Below are 18,873 nucleotides of genomic sequence, written 5' to 3'. Positions count from 1 at the left end.
AAAGTAATGCTCAAAATTCTTTAAGCCAGGCTTCAGCAATACATGAACTGTGATCTTTCAGATGTTCATGCTGGTTTAGAAAAGGCAGAGAAACCAGAGATCAAATTGCCAACTTCCACTGGATCATGGAAAAAGCAAGAGAGTTCCAGAAAAACATCTATTTCTTCTTTATTGACTGTGCCAAAGCCTTTGACTCTGTGGATCACAATAAACTATGGAAAATTCTGAAAGAGATAGGAATACCAGACCACCTGACCTGCCTTTTGAGAAACCTGTATGCAGGTCAGGAAAAAACAGTTAGAACTGGACATGGAGCAAGACTGGTTCCAATATTGTCACCCTGCTTATTTAACTTCTATGCAGAGTACATCATGAGAAACGCTGGGCTGGAGGAAACACAAGCTGGAATCAAGATTACCAGGAGAAATATCAATAACCTCAGATATGCAGATGACACCACCCTTATGGCAGAAAGTGAAGAAGAACTAAAGAGCTTCTTGATGAAAGTGAAAAAGGAGAGTGAAAAAGTTGGCTTAAAGCTCAACATTCAGAAAACGAAGATCATGACATCCAGTCCTATCACTTCATGGGAAATAGATGGGGAAACAGTGGAAACAGTGTCAGACTTTATTTTTCTGGGCTCCAAAATCACTGCAGATGGTGATTGCAGCCATGAAATTAAAAGATGCTTACTCTTTGGAAGGAAAGTTATGACCAACCTAGATAGCATATTGAAAAACAGAGACATCACTTTGCCAACAAAGATCCATCTAGTCAAGGCTATGATTTTTCCAGTAGTCATGTATGGATGTGAGAGTTGGACTATAAATAAAGCTGAGCACCAAATAATTAATGCCTTTGAATTGTGGTGTTGGAGAAGACTCTTGCAAGTCCCTTGGACTGCAAGGAGATCCAACCTAAAGGAGATCAATCCTGAGTGATCTTTGGAAGGACTAATGTTGAAGCTGAAACTCCAGTACTTTGGCCACCTGATGCAAAGACCTGACTCATTTGAAAAGACCCTGATGCTGGGTAAGATTGAGGGCAGGAGCAGAAGGGAATGACAGAGGATGAGGTGGTTGGATGGCCTCACCGACTCAATGGACATGAGTTTGGGTAGGCTCTGGGAGTTGGTGATGAACAGGGAGGCCTGGCATGCTGCAGTTCATGGGGTCACAAAGAGTCAGACTGAGTGATTGAGTCAACAAATCACCTGAGGCAAGATTAAAGGGACTTAAATAAGCTCATCAAGATTAGGAGACCTGAGTTGAGACTAAGTAGTGAAAGCCCTGCTCACACCCTAATCTTGTCAAAGACCCCACCTCTGACATACTGTTATAAAATCCTCATCAAGATCTCTGGAGTTGAGATATGTAGTTTTTCAATGCAGAAGTGCTGTGTATCTCTCTTAGCCTGGCAAAGCAATAAAGCTATCCTTTTTTGCTTCACCCAAAACTCTTCCCCTGGGATTTGATTCTGCACCGTACAGAGAGGCTGAGCTTTCAGTAACAACCTCACTTCTCTGATAGATCTAAGAAGAATTGTTGATTTTTCAGTTTGTTCTGCTGTTTTATTTGTTGGGATGCAGTGGTGACTTCTAAGACCCGTACATGCTGGATTGGAAGCTTGAAGTATAGCCCCATTCTCTCTGGTCAAGGTAAGACAGCACCAAACGTTGAACTTCAGGAGGGCCTGAGGGTAAGGTGAGCAGGGTCCTGGGACAGATAGAACAACAAGTGGACCCTGCTTCCTCTAGGCTTGGGCTGTAATAGGTTTTGTCAGCCCAAGTGTTGAAGTGTGTGTGTTTGGGTTGGGGTTGGAGGTTGGAGGGATGGGTGTCGTAGAAGGTCGGTATAAGTATCTTGCTTTTTTCTTCCTTTATTTCAGTATCAGATGGCTTTGTCTGATATTGTTCTGTGTTTATGTTCAACAGAAGAACATCAAGGTCTAGCTGATGGTGTGAGGTCAGTTTCAAGTTGTCAGAGGCTGCTTTTATCTTTCCTGGTATTTCTCACCGTAGTGAATGTTAAAATAATTTGTTTACTATTTAGAAAATAAACCTCTTTACTTATATTTCAAAATAAAGAGTAAGGAGTTGAAAGTAAGCATGTAAACCAAGGTATATGTTCATCTTCAACTGACAAGGTAAAGATCTTTCTAAAGAAATTGCAAAGATTGATCTTTGAATATAATATCTGTTTATCAAAGACACCCATGTATAAAGCAAACAGATAAATGACAGATTGGTAAATTTTGTTAATTTTTGACCAAAAGAGAGATCAATTAACATCTCTAATATATAAAGAGCTACTAAAGAGAGACATAACATTTTGACAGGAACGTGGACAGAAAATTCATGGGAGAAATAGAAATGGCCCCAAAAGATGAAAAACTAGAATGTTTATTGATTATTCTTTGTAATTTGAGATAGCTTTCCACTTATCAAATTATTTCTGATTGAAGAACTAATTCTTTTACCTGGAGATGAAGAGAGAATGGAGCTGGCTGCTGCTCTGATGGACCCCAGAGATACAGCTCATCTGAGGTTTGTGTTCATAATAAGCTCCCAGCAGATGCCTCTGCTCTCTGGAAATTAGGAATCACAATAGTATTCATATCACCAACAGAAATCATAGCCATTTACAGATTACTTGCAATTGTTGCAGACACCTTGAAATAGTGTTTGTAACTCCTTTGAAATTATTTCATTTATTAGGCTTACTGTTTATTTACTATCTAATAAGTACATATCGGGCTTCCCTGGTGGCTCAGTGATAAAGAATCTGCCTGCCAATGCAAGAGATGTGGGTTTAATCCCTTGGTTGGGAAGATATCCTGGAGAAGAAAATGGAAACCTACTCCAGTATTCTTGCCTGCCTGGGAAATCCCATGGACAGAGGAGCTTGGAGGGCTACAGTCCATGGGATCACAAAAGAATCGGACATGGCTTAGCAACTAAACAACAAATATGTGTTACTATTTGTCTGAAACACATAGAATTACTAATGGTTTTAAGGCCATTTTGACATTCAAAAATGGCCCACCTAAATAAAATTTGTTTTAATTTTTGATAACCATGCATTAGTATAATAGCTTTCCTTTGTATATGGAGGGTGCACCATGTGGCATGCAGGATCTTATTTCCTTAATCAGGGATCAGTCTCATGCCCCTTGCGTTGGGAGTACAGAGTCTTAACCATTGGACTACCTGGGAAGTCCCAATACTATGTATTTTCAATGTATCTCAAACATTTTGAGAGGGCATACGTGGTACCAAAAGGGTTAAGGTCCCTTCTTTTGGTACAATCGTGCTCCTATTTGGATGCCCATTACAGTTACTCACAAGCCTTAAATGCTTTTAGTGAAAGTCTCTCAGTTGTGTCTGACTCTTTGTGACCCCATGGACTATACAGTCCATGGAATTCTCCGGCCAGAATACTGGAGAGGATAGCCTTTCCCTCCTCCAGGGGATCTTCCTGACTCAGGAATCAAACTGGAGTCTTTTGCATTCCAGGTGGATTCCTCACCAACTGACCTATCAGAGATATCTGGATCTCAAATGTGAACTTTTGATTTTAATTGCTCTGGGTTATGGCCAAAGCAACTTATAAAAGATTTATGTGATTCATGTGATGGATAAAGAAGACACGGTATATATACATACAATGGGATATTACTCAGTCATAAAACAGAATGAAAATATTGACATTTGCAGCAATATGGATGGACCTAGGAATTATCATACTAAGTGAAGTAAGTCAGGTAGAGAAAGACAAATATATATCACATCACTTATATATGGAAGCTAAAAAATATAATACAAGTCAACCTATTTTACAAAACAGAACAGACTCACAGAAATAGAAAGCAAACTCATAGTTTCCAAAAGGGAAAGGAAAAGGGGAGGGATGAATTTGGATTATGGGATTAATAGATACACACTAGTGAAGTGAAGTAGCTCAGTTGTGTCCGACTCTTTGTGACCCTGTAGACTGTAGCCCACAAGACTCCTGTCCATGGGATTCTCCAGGCAAGGATACTGGAGTGGGTTGCCATTTCCTTCTCCAGGGGATCTTCCTGACCCAGGTATTGAACCCAGGTCTCCTGCACTGCAGGCAGATGCTTTAACCTCTGAGCCACCAGGGAAGCCCATACATACTACTATACATAAACAAGTTTTTACTGTATAGGACGTGGAACTACATAGCATATGTCACTATCTTGTAATAACCTATAATGGAAAAGAGTCCAAACAGACCCAATATTGTAAATCTTCAGTTCAATACAAAATAAAAGGTATCCATGTGATTCTGACACACAGCTAAAGTTTGAAACCATTGCTTGCAATGACCTCTTGCCGATCCCCTTCAAATCCCGCAGCAGGGTGAGCAAACGGAAATGACTCACTAAATCAACTAAGATAGCTGCAGAGAACAGTGTAGGCCTCTCTTCCCAGAACACACTGTAAACAGACTGGAGAGATCTTTTTGTTTTTTGGGGATTTAATTTTTTGTTTGTTTAATTGGTTTAATGTTTTTGTTTTGGGGGGTTTTTTTTTGGCCACACTGCACAGCATGTGGGATCTTAGTTCCCCCACTAGGGATAGAACCTGCAGTGGAAACAGATTCTTAACCACTGGACTGCCAGGGAAATCTCGATCAAAGGATCTTTTCAAGTTGACTGCTTAAAAGTCACCCAGGTTGCTTGCTGATGGAGCAGATTTGCAGGTCTTCCTTCAGAGATTCTGAGTACATCAAGTGTAAGATCAGGAAGTCATTTGTCCAAAAACCTGCAGGGAGGTGGTAGTGCAGGTGAGCCACCCGTGTTTAGAGGAGCACTGCTTCAGGGGTGCTTGGTTCAGCCCCCATGCAAAGCCTGCCCCAGTGCCTTCTACTCGGTATGCCCCTTTCACTCTTCACTTAGAAGTTGAGTGTCTCCCATGGCCACGCTCTCTCAGTTGCCTCTCAGTAGCTTTCTGCTGCCTTAGGGTGTGCGATGTCTGGAGAAAGTGAACGTGAAGTCGCTCAGTTGTGCCCGACTCTTTGCGACCCCACGGACTGTAGATTTTCCAGGCAATAGTACTGGAGTGAATTGCCATTTCCTTCTCCAGGGGATCTTCCTGACCCAGGGATCGAACCCAGGTCTTCCTCATTGTAGACAGACGCTTTACCATCTGAGCCACCAGGGAAATCTGGAGAAAGGAAAAGTCCTAAATCCCAAGGGAAAAACCCCATTCACCACCCCTTACATTTTTTTGCTTGTGCTAAGTTGCTTCAATCATGTCCAACTCTTTGCCACACTATGAACCCTTGCCCTCCAGGATCCTCAGTCCATGGGATTCTGCAGGCAAGAATACTGCAGTAGGTTGCCATGCCCTTTAGGGGATCTTCCCGACCCAGGGATTGAACCCACATCTCTTAAATCTTTCCTGCATTGGCAGGCAGGTTGTTTATCACTAGCGCCACCTGGGAAGCCCTAGAAATACTGAAGTACTGACACAAAGTCAATACAGCTTATCTTAAGAGTGTTAAGATAAGAGAAGAAAAGAAGAAAGGAAATTAAAAAAAGATATTTGCAAATTTATGTATATATAACACAGACATGTATAACAAAATAAGGAAATACTTACAACACTTTTAGTCCTCATTTCTGTGACCAGTTGTGTGGTTGTAGCTGGCATTTATCACTACTTTCTACTACCCATCCTGCATTCCCTTTGCTTCAGCATGCACCTCGGCTGGTTGCTGTTCTTTAGCTGGCAGAGTAAGCTTAACTTTCATTTTTATTTTTTTTTTATTTACTCGGCTGCATCAGGTCTTAGTTGCAGCATATGAGATCTTCATTGTGTCAAGCAGGATCTTTTGTTGTGGTGCACAGACTCTCTAGTTGCGGCACACAGCCTTCAGAACTTGCAAGGTTAGTTGGCTGTACAGCATGTGGGATCTTAGTTCCCTGACCAGGAATCAAATCCACATCCCCTGCACTGGGTGCATGGAGTCTTAACCAATGCATTACCAGGGAAGTCCCCTTACTTCTAGTAAATGCTAAGGAAGGTACAAGACTAAGTTCATCCACTTTCTGTCCTCTCTCTAGCCCACCAGACCAGTCTTTGCCTCCAGCTCCTCCCATCTCCTCCAGCCCTGCACTCAGTGCCTGCCATCCTACTTTCTTCCCTAAGTAAGTACCTGTGTACTGCTCTCTCCTGGCGTCCACGTAACTAGCACTTGTCTTTCATCTTGCATTTCCAGTCCATTAGCAGTTTGGACTGTCAGTGACCTCAGTTCCTCAATTTGACCTCAGTTTGGACCGTCAGTGACCTCAGTTTCCTCCACCTTTAATCTTACTTTCTACTTGGTGGCTCCATGCTCTGCCTGCTAACTAGCAGAAGCAGTGGGCATCCTTCCCAACTATTTCTTTGTTGTTGTTATTCAGTTGCTAAGTTATGTCCAACTCTTTGTGACCCCATGGACAATAGCATACCAGGCTTCCCCATCCTTCACTATCTCCTGGGGCTTGCTCAGACTCATGTTCATGTGAGTCAGTGAATCCATCCAACTATCTCATCCTCTGCTGCCCCCGTCTCCTGCTGCCCAGCATCAGGGTCTTTTCCAATGAAATGGCTCTTCACATTAGGTGGCCAAAGTACTGGAGCTTCAGCTTCCACATCAATCCCTCCAATAAATATTCAGGGTTGATTTCCTTTAGGATTAACTGATTTGATCAACTTGCTGTCCAAGGAACTCTCAAGAGTCTTTTCCAACACCACAATTCAAAAGCATCAGTTCTTCAGTGCTCAGACTTCTTTATGGTCCAACTCTCATGTCTGTACATGACTGCTGGAAAAACCATAGCTTTGACTATACAGACCTTTGTTGGCAAAGTGATATCTCTGAGTTTTAATATGCTGTCTAGGTTTTTCATAGCTTTTCTTCCAAGAAGCAAGCGTCTTTTAATTTCACAGCCACAGTCATGGTCTGTGGTGATTTTAGAGCCCAAGAAAATAAAATCTGTCACTGTTTCCACTTTTTCCCCATCTAGAAGAAAAATCACCAATAGAGTAGTGGAGGTGGGGAGAAGAGGAGTAAGGTACCATCCTTGGAGTTTGACATCCAGCAAGTTTTTATTTTATTTTGGCTGCACCATGGGGCATGTGGAATCTTAGTTCCCAGAACAGGCATTGAACCTGTGGCCCCTGCAATGGAAATGTGGGGTCTTAACCACCAGCAAGTTTTGACCTCACCTGGTCTGGGTGAGATTTTTCTATTCCTTGTTCTGAAACTCTTCATGCAGTTTTAAAAAATTAATATCTCCAAGATTCATATCCTGTGTGAGTCTTTCTTGTAGCTCAAAGAGCAGCAGTTGGTGGTTCTAAGGGTGAGGAAGGATTGAATTTGGAAGACAGTGAGCCTCATGTTTGTGCTGCAGTTGGGAAGATGGTGCCAATGTGGAGTTGCTGAAAGCTGAGCACTGGACTGTTAGATCCCAAGAAGGAGGGACATGAAGGAAGGATTAATCTGTTCTAGAGAAGTGATTGAAAGATCAGGTGTCACTGAGTCTCCTCTGGAAGGTACCAGGACCTTCACTCCTAGAGAACATTTGGGACAGTGTTGTCCTTTTACATGCATCTTGGGACATCTGTTGAGCACAACTGCCTTTCCGCTTCACTTTTCCTTCCCCATCTATACTACTTGTATACTGCATATCCAGACCCACCAGAACTGCTAGGAAATATACTGGGGCTCCAAACCTTCCCATGTAACCTTCCTTGGCTGATGACCATCAGCCCATTGCTCCCCTCCCCACAGCAGTCTGAGTCTCCAGGCTTCTAAAATAGATCAACCTAAGTCAGAATCACCCTGAACCCATTAAACCTGTGAGTTCTCCTGACTCCTGAATAAGATTATTTGGGGCTGGGAGTCATGGATCTGTGTTTATGAAAGCCCCAGGAAAGTTTTGAAGCATCCTAAATGGTAAAGACTAGTTCCAGCACTGCATGCTATGGGAGCTTCCGAGGATCTGCCCATCCTGACTGTGCCTCTTTGTCTTGGGGCCTTGCCTACTGACTTGTGAGTATTTCCAGCTGTCTTTTTGTAGCCTGGCCTTCTTAAGAGCAATATTCATCTTTGGTCTGCAGTGCCTGGCCCTTAGTGAGCTCTGATCTGGGCTCCTCTTTACACCCACACCAACAGCAAACACCTGATATGGTCTGTCTTGCTGCATCTCACTGTTTGCTGAACCCAGGGTAGGCAAGGGTCCAGCTGGGAAGCTGAAAGAAGGTCCGAGGAGCTGTAGGAACTGCAAACATTATTCACAGCAGCAAGGCAGACATGCTTTACTCTCTAACGGCTGTCACAAACAATGCCACCACCTTGACTCACTCTCCAAGAGTGTTTCAGGTGCTGCTTATATATATATATCACACCACGATGCACATGCTCATTGCCACAAATGATCCCAGCTGTAGGACATGAGTGGAGTGGGGCAAGAGAATTTGACCACCACCACCTGGCCAATTGATATCTCCCTACATAGTCTCTCATGGAATCTTGTAGAAGATGCAGGGAGAGAGGGCTGCCGGAGAAGCACAGGCTGCTCTATTTGTAACTGGTAGATTCACAGTGGCTCAGGGTCCCACTGGAGCAAAACCTCCAGAAGCCCCATCCACTTCCACAGTCTGGAGGAGCTGCTGAACCTCAAGTAAAACGTGAGTGACCACAACTAGGATGGGGCAGGTACCCTCTCAAGAGCAGAAACAGAATTCCTTGTGAAAATGGTTTAAGTTGGAGATAGGATGTGATAGGATTCAGTCCAAGGGTCCACGCAGCCAAAAAGCTTTTGAACACCTCCAGGGTGGTGGGAAGGTGGCAAAACAGTGGCCAGGGTAAGCTCTGATATACAATCTCTACTTGAGCTAGGTGACAGGCCTCACTGTTCCCCAAACAAAACAGAAAGCTCTTCAATGTAAGTCTGGCTGCACTAGCCAGAGCACATTTTGGATGGTTTTGGAAGAAGTGATGGCTGCAGGGGAGGCTCAGACAATGGGCTCAGCACTGTATTTCAGCAGCCTGAGAGGGAATAGCTTGTCAAAACAGATAAGTCCAAAGGCAAACCAGGAGGCTAAGGGGAGCTACTGCCACATTCTAGGTGCCATTGAAGATGTCTCAGACCACATGATAAGAAGTGATGCAATTCTGGGGTGATTGGGCCAGTAAAGCTGAGAGAATTTCTGGATAGGCTAGGCTGAAATATGACAAAGAAGAGTTAAAGATGGCACCAAGATCTTGAGCAACAGGAAGAAGTGAAGTGAGTTAGCAAGGGCAGGGAGGGCTTCCCAGGTAGTGCAGTGATAAAGAATCCACCTGCCAATGCAGGAGATGCAAGAGGTGCAGATTCAATCCTTGGGTAGGGAAGATCCCCTGGAGTTGGAAATGGTAACTCACTCCAGCATTCTTGCCTGGAAAATTCCATGGACAAAGCCTGGTGGGTTACCGTCCATAAAGTTGAAAAGAGTCAGACACAACTGAGTAAGAGCATGCATGAGATGCAAGGGCAGGGAGCAAGCTGGTTGGGAGAGGGTGGGACATCAAAAACTCAATTGTCCTCAGGTTATGTTTGAAGTGCTTCTTAGATGTCCCGGTTACTCTCACCATTCTTCCAAGCCAACACTCCCTTTTGCCTATACCTGAGAACTTATCTCCTGCCTTGTCTCCCTACCTTCGTTTTTTTAGTTTATTTATTTTAATTGAATGATAATTGCTTTATAATATTTTGTTTGGGCCTCCCTGGTGGCTCAGATTATAAAGAATATACCTGCAATTCAGGAGACCTGGGTTCAAGCCCTGGGTTGGGAAGATCCCCTGGAGGAGGGCATGTCAATGCACTCCAGTACTCTTGCCTGGAGAATCCTATGGACAGAGGAGCCTGGTGAGCTACAGTCCATGGGGTCACAGAGTCAGACACGACCGGAGTGACTAAGCACACACTGTTTGTTTCTGCCATACATCAACATGAATCAGCCATAGGTATACATCTGTCCTTTGCTTCTTCAACCTCTCCCTCACTTCCCACCTCGCCCCACCCTTCTAGGTTGTTATGGAGCTCCAGTTTGAGTGTTCTGAGCAGCGAAACATGTTAGTCGCTCAGTCATGTCCGACTCTTTGTGACTCCACAGACTGTAGCCCACCAGGACACTCTGTCCATGGAATTCTCCAGGCAAGAATGCTGGAGTGGGTTGCCATGTCCTTCTCCAGGGGATCTTCCGAATCCAGGGATGGAACCTGGGTCACCTATGTTGCAGGCAGATTCTTTACCATCTGAGCCACCAGGATTCCCTGAGTCATATAACAAATTCCCTTTGGCTATCTACTTTACATATGGTAGTGTATGTGTTTCCATGCTACTATCTCCATTCATCCCACCCTAGAGCCTTCCTCCCCACTGCCTATGTCCATAAGTCTGTTCTCTATGTCTATGGCTCCATTGCTTCCCTGCAGATAGGCTCATCAGTACCATCCTTCTATATCCCATATATACGTGTTAATATATGATATTTGTTTTTCTCTTTTCGACTGACTTCACTCTATATATTATAGACTCTAGGTTTATCCACCTCATTAGAACTGGCTCAAATGCATCCCTCTTTTTTTACTTATTAATATATATTTTAAAATTTTATTTTTTAACTGAAGAATTATTGCTTTACATAATTTTGTTGTTTTCTGTCATATATCAAGAATCAGCCACAGGTACACCCATGCCCCCTCCCTCCCGAATCTCCCTCCCCATCCCACCACTCTAGATTGTCAAAGAGCCCTTGTTTGAGTTCCCTGAGTCATACAGCAAATTCCCATTGGCTATCTAGTTTACACATGGTAATGTAAGTTTCCATGTTACTCTCTCCACATACCTCACCCTCTCTCTTCTCCCCTCCCCATGTCCATAATTCTGTTCACTATGTCTGTTTCTCCATGCAGTTCAGTTCAGTTGCTCAGTCCTGTCTGACTCTTTGTGACCCCATGGACTGCAGCCCACCAGGTCTCCCTGTCAATCACCAATTCCTGGAGTTTACTCAAATTCATGTCCATTGAGTTGGTGATGCCATCCAACCATCTCAGCCTCTATCTTCCCCTTCTCCTGCCTTCAATCTTTCCCAGCATCAGGGTCTTTTCCAATGAGTCTTTGCATCAAGTAGCCAAAGTAGTGGAGCTTCAGCATCAGTCCTTCCAATGAATATTCAGGACTGATTTCCTTTGGGATGGACTGGTTGGATCTCCTTGCAGTCCAAGAGACTCAAGAGTCTTCCCCAAAACCACAGTTCAAAAGCATCAATTCTTCGGTGCTCAGCTTTCTTTGTAGTCCAACTCTCACATCCGTACATGACCACAGGAAAAACCATAGCCTTGACTAGACAGACCTTTGTTGGCAAATTGATGTCTCTGATTTTTAATATGCTGTCTAAGTTGGTTATAACTTTTCTTCCAAGGAGCAAGCGTCTTTTAATTTCATGGCTGCAATCACCATCTGCAGTGATTTTGGAGCCCCAAAAGATAAAGTTTGTCACTGTTTCCATTGTTTTCCCATCTATTTGCCATGAAGTGATGGGACCGGATGCCATGATCTTAGTTTCCTGAATGTTGAGCTTTAAGCCAACTTTTTCACTCTCCTCTTTCATTTTCATCAAGAAGCTCTTAAGTTCTTCACTTTCTGCCATAAGGGTGGTGTCATCTGCATATCTGAGGCTATTGATATTTCTCCCAGAAATCTTGATTCCAGCTTGTGCTTCCTCCAGCCCAGCATTTCTCATGATGTACTCTGCATAGAAGTTAAATAAGCAGGATGCAGGATGACAATATACAGCCTTGATGTACTCCTTTTCCAATTTGGAACCAGTCTATTGTTCCATGTCCAGTTCTAACTGTTGCTTCTTGACCTGCATACAGATTTCTCAGGAGGTAGGTCAAGTGGTCTGGTATTCCCATCTCTTTAAGAATTTTCCACAGTTTCTCCTTTGCTGCCCTGAAAATTAATTCATACGTACCATCTTTCTAGATTCCATATATATGTGTTAATATACAATATTTATATGTCTCTTTCTGACTTACTTCCCTCTGTTTAGCAGGCTCTAGGTTCATCCACCTCATTAAAACTGACATTGGTGGTGAAGAACCCACCTGCCAGTGAAGGAGATATGAGAAATGGGTTTGATTCCTGGGTTGGGAAGATCCCCTAGAGGAGGGCATGGCAACCCACTCTAGAATTTTTCCCAGAATCCCATGGACAGAGCAGCCTGGTGGGCTACAGCCCAAAGGGTCACAAAGAACCAGATAGGACTGAAGCAACTTAGTGCACACACGTGGTAGTTTTATTCCTAGTTTTGAAAGGAAACTCCATACAGCCTTCCATGGTGGCTCTATCATTTATATTCCCTCCAATGGTGCAAGCGCCTACCCTGACTTAAAATTTTTTTACTGAGGTATAGTTAATTTACAATGTTGTGTTATTTTCAGGTATATAGCACAGTGATTCAGTTATACATATGTATTGATATTCTTTTTCAGATTCTTTTCCCTTATAGGTTATTATAAAATTTTGGATATAGTTCCCTGTGCTATACAGTAGGTCCTTATTAGTTACCTATATTATATATAGTAGTGTGTATATGTTAATGCCAAACTTCTAATTTCTCCCTCCCACCTTTTCCCTTTGATAACCATAAGTTTGGTTTTTATCTCTGTGACCTACACTCACTCTACATTTTCTAGCTTCTGAGCCCAGAAAGAATACTTAAAAGTGACAATCTGATTTTCATTGTGGATGTGACCCATCTGCCATGGTCTTATATTACCTCTTGGGGAACACCTAACTATCTTCTTATGTCCCCAAAGCCTCTCCTGTACAATGTCACAAATCTCTCTCCATAGCTGTGAAAAGAAGAAAGGTGAAAGGCAAAGGAGAAAAGGAAAGATATATCCATTTGAATGCAGAGTTCCAAAGAATAGCAAGGAGAGATAAGAAAGCCTTCCTCAGTGATCAATGCAAAGAAATAGAGGAAAATAATAGAAAGGGAAAAACTAGAGATCTCTTCAAGAAAATTAGAGATAGACCAAGGGAACATTTCATGCAAAAATGGACAAAATAAAGAACAGAAATGGTAGGGACCTAACAGACCCAGATAATCAAAAAGGTATGATCACTCACACTCACCTAGAGCCAGACATCCTGGAATGTGAAGTCAAGTGGGCCTTGGGAAGCATCACTACAAACAAAGCTAGAGGAGGTGATGGAATTCCCATTGAGTTATTTCAAATCTTAAAAGATAATGCTGTGAAAGTGCTGCACTCAATATATCAGCAAATTTGGAAAACTCGACAGTGGCCACAGGACTGGAAAAGGTCAGTTTGCATTCCAATCCCCCAAAAAAGGCAATGCCAAAGAATGCTCAAACTACCGTACAATTGCACTTATTTCACACGCTAGTAATGTTCAAAATTCTCCAAGCCAGGCTTCAGCTATATGTGAACTGTGAACTTCCAGATGTTCAAGCTGGATTCAGAAAAGGCAGAGGAACCAGAGATCAAATTGCCAACATCTGCTGGATCATGGAAAAAGCAAGAGCATTCCAAAAAACCATCTTTCTGCTTTATTGACTATGCCAAAGCCTTTGACTGTGTGGATCACAATAAACTGTGGAAAATTCTGAAAGAGATGGGAATACCAGACCACCTAACCTGCCTCTTGAGAAACCTGTATTCAGGTCAGGAAGCAACAGTTAGAACTGCACATGGAACAATAGACTGGTTCCAAATAGGAAAAGGAGTACATCAAGGCTGTATATTGTCACCCTGCTTATTTAACTTCTATGCGGAGTACATCATGAGAAATGCTGGGCTGGAGGAAGCATAAGCTGGAATCAAGATTTCTGGGAGAAATATCAATAACCTCAGATATGCAGATGACACCACCTTTACGGCAGAAAGTGAAGAAGAACTAAAGAGCCTCTTGATGAAAATGAAAGAGGAGAGTGAAAAAGTTGGCTTAAAGCTCAACATTCAGAAAACTAAGATCATGGCATCCAGTCCCATCATTTCATGGCAAATAGATGGGGAAACAGTGGCTGACTTTATTTTGGGGGGCTCCAAAATCACTGCAGATGGTGATTGCAGCTGTGAAATTAAAAGACTCTTGCTCCTTGGAAGAAAAGTTATGACCAACCTAGACAGTATATTAAAAATCAGAGACATCAATTTGCTAACAAAGGTCTGTCTAGTCAAGGCTATGGTTTTCCGGTAGTCATGTATGGATGTGAGAGCTGGACTACTAAGAAAGCTGAGCACCAAAGAATTGATGCTTTTGAACTGTGGTGTTGGGGAAGACTCTTGAGAGTCCCTTGGATTGCAAGGAGATCCAACCAGTCCATCCTAAAGGGAATCAATTCTGGGTGATCATTGGAGGGACTGATGTGGAAGCTGAAATCCAATACTTTGACCACCTGATGCAAAGAGCTGATTCATTTGAAAAGACCCTGATGCTGGGAAAGATTGAGTGCAGCAGGAGAAGGGGACGACAGAGGCTGAGATGGTTGGATGGCGTCATCGAAACAATGGACATGGGTTTGGTTGGACTCTGGCTGTTGGTGATGGACAGGGAGGCATGGTGTGCTGCAGTTCATGGGTTCGCAAAGAGTTGGACATGACTGAGAGACTGAACTGAACTGAAGGCCTCTCCATCCTGCCCCTACATCTCTTCCAGTCACTTATCTTACTCCAACTCTGCTGTAATCTTCAGGTTCTTGGGGGCTCCCTTGTTTCAGTGGCATGGACTGGACATTTCCTTCTCTCTAGCCTTTTCTCCTGGGCTTCCCAGTTGGTGCAGTGGTAAAAGAATCTATCTGTTAATGCAGGAGACTCAAGAGATGTGGGTTTGATCCCTGGGATCAGGAAGATCCCCTGGAGAAGGAAATGACAACCAACTTTAGCCTTTTCTCCTAGGCCTTGAGACATCTTTCAGGTCTCTCTTCCTTTCAGAGACCATCCTTGTCCCCACCCTTACCCCTGCTCAGGTGGGAATCCATCATGCATTCACTTGGCTTCTCAGTTTCACAGTTCCTAGTGCACACGCTTCTGCTGCATATAAGTGGTCAATGCCTTCACTTCCTGCTAGGCCACAAGACCCACAGTGGATCCTCAGCCCCTCAGCATAGGGCCTGACATCCTCTGAGCTTTGAACACAACAGTCAGATCTATCAGTGGATAGATTTACCAAGCACCTGCTGCAGGTGAAGCTTCCAGTTTTCGGAAAGTAGGACGACAGGGGCCTCAGTCCTGGGCCATCTGTGCCTCTCTCTGAGGCCAGTGACCCTCCATGCCTGTTTATCATACATGATTTTGCAGAGGTCTTTGGCCTGCCACATGGGTCTCTAGTGTTCCTCATTCCTTCTCTTGTCAATTAGGATCACTGCCATATTTCTCTAGGAATTCTGCTGTGACTCTCTCCCTTCATGGTTCTGGAGCTAATAACTTCATGAGTGTGGGACCACAGATCCTAGCTCTCCTTTCTGGAAACCTACTTTCCCCAAATCTAGGCTACCTTTTCCTTTCTTTGACCTTTAAAAAAAATATATTTCACATATAAGTGAGATCATACAGTATTCCTCTCTCTGACTTATTTTACTTAGCTTAATGCACTCAAAGTCCATACATGTTGTCACAAATGGAAGGATTTCCTTATTTTTTTATGACTGGAATAGCACTTTTATTCATTCATTCATCAATGGACAGGTTGTTTTCATATCTTGGCTATTGTAAATAATAGTGCAGTGAATAGGGATGGGGTTGTAAAGATATTTTTGAGTTAGTCTTTTCATTTTCTTTGGATAAATACACCAGAAGTGGAATTGCTGAATCATATGATAGCTATATTTTTAATTTTTTGAGGACCCACCAGATTGTTTTCCATAGAGGTTGCACCATTTTACATTTCCACTAACAAGGCATGAGGATTCCCTTTTCTTCACATCTTTACAAATATTTGTTATTTTTTATATTTTTGATTATAGCAATTCTGACAGGTATGAGGTGATAGCTCACTGTGGTTTTGATTGGCATTTCCTTATTAGTGATGTCAAACATCTTTTCATGTATCTGTTACCTATTTGCATGTATTCTTTGGAAAATGTATATTTAGATCCTTTCCACACTTTAAAATTGTATTGTTTAGTTTTTTGCTACTGACTTGTATGGATTCTTTCTATTTTTTGGATTAAATCTCCTTATCAGATACATGATTTGCAAATATTTTCTCACATTCAACAGGTGGCATTCTGAATTCTGTAATAGTGGTTTAGATTGCTAGCAATTCTTTTTGATTCCTTCTCAGAGTTTCAGTCTCCCTATATGCATTATCTATTGTATTTGCAATGTGTTCCACTTTTTCCATTAAAATCCTTAGCATCGCAATCATAGTTATTTTAAATTCCTAGTCCAATCATTCCAAAATAATTGCCATATCTGAATTTGGTTCTATTGTTTTCTTTTCCTCTTCAGACTATTTTTTTTTTCTTGCTTTTAGCTTTGTAAATTTTCTTGAACTCAACATGATCTATTAGGTAACAGGAACTAGGTAACTTGGCTCTAGTGTGATGGTGTATGTTGACCAGGCTGGGAGTTACACTGTGTTTGCTGTTTGGTTTGGCCGTAGCTGTCCAAGATATCAGTTTCCTCTAGTGTCCTTGTTCTTGTTTTCTCCTAGCATTTCATTTTCTGTTCAACTATAACCTCTGTCATTATGTAGGGATTCTGTGGTTGTGTTGGAAGAAGGTGTTGGGAAGACAGAACATTCTATAGTCCTATGATTATGTCTGTTTTCTATGGGTCTGGGCCCCAGGAATATAATCTTCACAAGTACTTCTCAGCTCCCCCCTTCTTTACTTCTGTATGATAGGAAGGCTAGAGGGGGCTGGAGTGGCTAATTGCCCTTTCCCAGGTCAGAAAAAGTAGTTTTCCTTAAGACCTGGCCTTTGTTACATAGAATTGGAGGAAGAACTGAGGGCCCTGGAAGATTTCAAAATGGTTGTTCCTGATGGAAGAGTGAGAGAATTTTCCTCCAGTCCTCACAGTGAGAACGTAGTGGGGATCCTGAAGGTAAAACTCAAGAAAGTGGATGGGGTAACTAAAACTGCTGTCCCCTTGAGTTTTAAACTCTCAAGCTATTCCACTTCTGTCTCTGTCTACTGGAGTGGGTTACCATGCCCTCCTCCACTGTCTCTAGCAGTCGGTTAATTACAGTTTGTGTTCCTATACTCTCCACCAGCAGGCTTCTCCACTTGGACAGCCTGTGAAACAAGAGGGAAGGGATCAGGGCACAATCCTTAAAGAATGACAGAATTGTTGAGGATACAACATTAACTGGTTAGAACTAATTAGGCCTAAGATGGTAGAAGCTTAGACTTCCAGTAGACATCAAGCCTCATTATACAGTCTTCGTAGTACAGTAGCATATGCTAAAAGATACACTTATAGGAAACATGATAATTCTGAAGCAGACCATAAAAGGTCAGGCCCAATTTCTGGAAATCTCCACCCCTTCTCCAAGACAGTTGGAATAACCCTTCTATTTATTAGCCTATGAAATTACCCAATTCATAAAAACTAACCACCTCTTTTTTCTGGGCCACTCTCACCTTTTGAGATGGACTGCATTCTGTCTATGAAATGTGTGTCTCTTTAAATAAATCTACTTCTTACCTATCATTTTATCTCACTGAATTACTTCTGCATTGAGATGTAAAGAACCTGAGCTTGAGTAAACTAATACCAGATGAGTGGTCTTATCTAAAAAACAGTGAGTTTTGTTTAGGTGTGAATCTCCTCTGAGTTGTGCAGTTTTACCTAGAAGCTGTCATTTTCTGTATCTGCCTATCTCCCTAGTTTTCAGGGAAACAGTTTGCCTTGTGACTTCAATACTCCGACAGATCTGAGATTTTTTTTTCAGTGTTTTCAGTTATTTTCTTATCGTAAGAATGAGAACCATGCTTCTAAGCTTCTTATATTGCAGAGCAGAAATCTGAAGTCTAGGTTACTGTGTCTGAGGTTCCCTACCCTGACTGCCAACAGAGGGACCTAATTCCATTTAAATGACTCGTTTCCTTTCACTTTCATGCTTCTTTGCCCGTGTAGCTCAGTCAGTAAAGAATCTGCCTGCAGTGCAGAAGACCAGGGTTCGATCCCTGGGTTGGGAAGATCCGCTGGAGAAGGAAATGGCAACCCACTCCAGTATCCTTGCCTGGAAAATCGCATGGATGGAGGAGCCTGGTGGGCTGCAGTCCATGGGGATGCAAAATGTCGGGCACGACTGAGCGACTAACACTTACTTACACTTACTTTTGACCTACTGAGAGTAACAAGTGACAGTTAGAATGGTGGTCTGTACCTGGCCTTCCAATAAGGTTGTGGACTTCCAGATTAGTAGAAGACAGATTACAGCTGGGCCCCATCCTGTGTGGGGTTTATGTTCTATATCCAGATTCAGGACCCACAAAGACTCCAACCAGTACCCCGTGCTGCCCAGCTCACCAGCTGCATCTGTTTCTCAGTCCTAGGGTTCTCCCAGGTCTCTTGCTGACTGCTCTTCTCCAAAGGCCCGCTCCAGGGAACATCTAGAGAACATCCAGGGACACGGCAGCAGTCACATAACACAGGAGTGCCAGCAATAATGTTGTTTTGGAACTTTGTCTACAAAATCTTCTCCAAACTGTTGCTGGGAAAGAAGACGATGGTAAGAGTTGCTCACCCTGATGTGAACTGTGGCAACCAGTATAGAGGGGTCTGTTGGCTGGAGGAGGAGCCCCCCAAGCCTCATCAGTGTTGGGAGTGTCCT

Source organism: Budorcas taxicolor, chromosome 7 (assembly GCF_023091745.1).
Source record: "Budorcas taxicolor isolate Tak-1 chromosome 7, Takin1.1, whole genome shotgun sequence".
In the NCBI taxonomy this organism is placed as follows: domain Eukaryota; kingdom Metazoa; phylum Chordata; class Mammalia; order Artiodactyla; family Bovidae; genus Budorcas; species Budorcas taxicolor.
Note: the sequence above shows the minus strand (reverse complement) of the source record.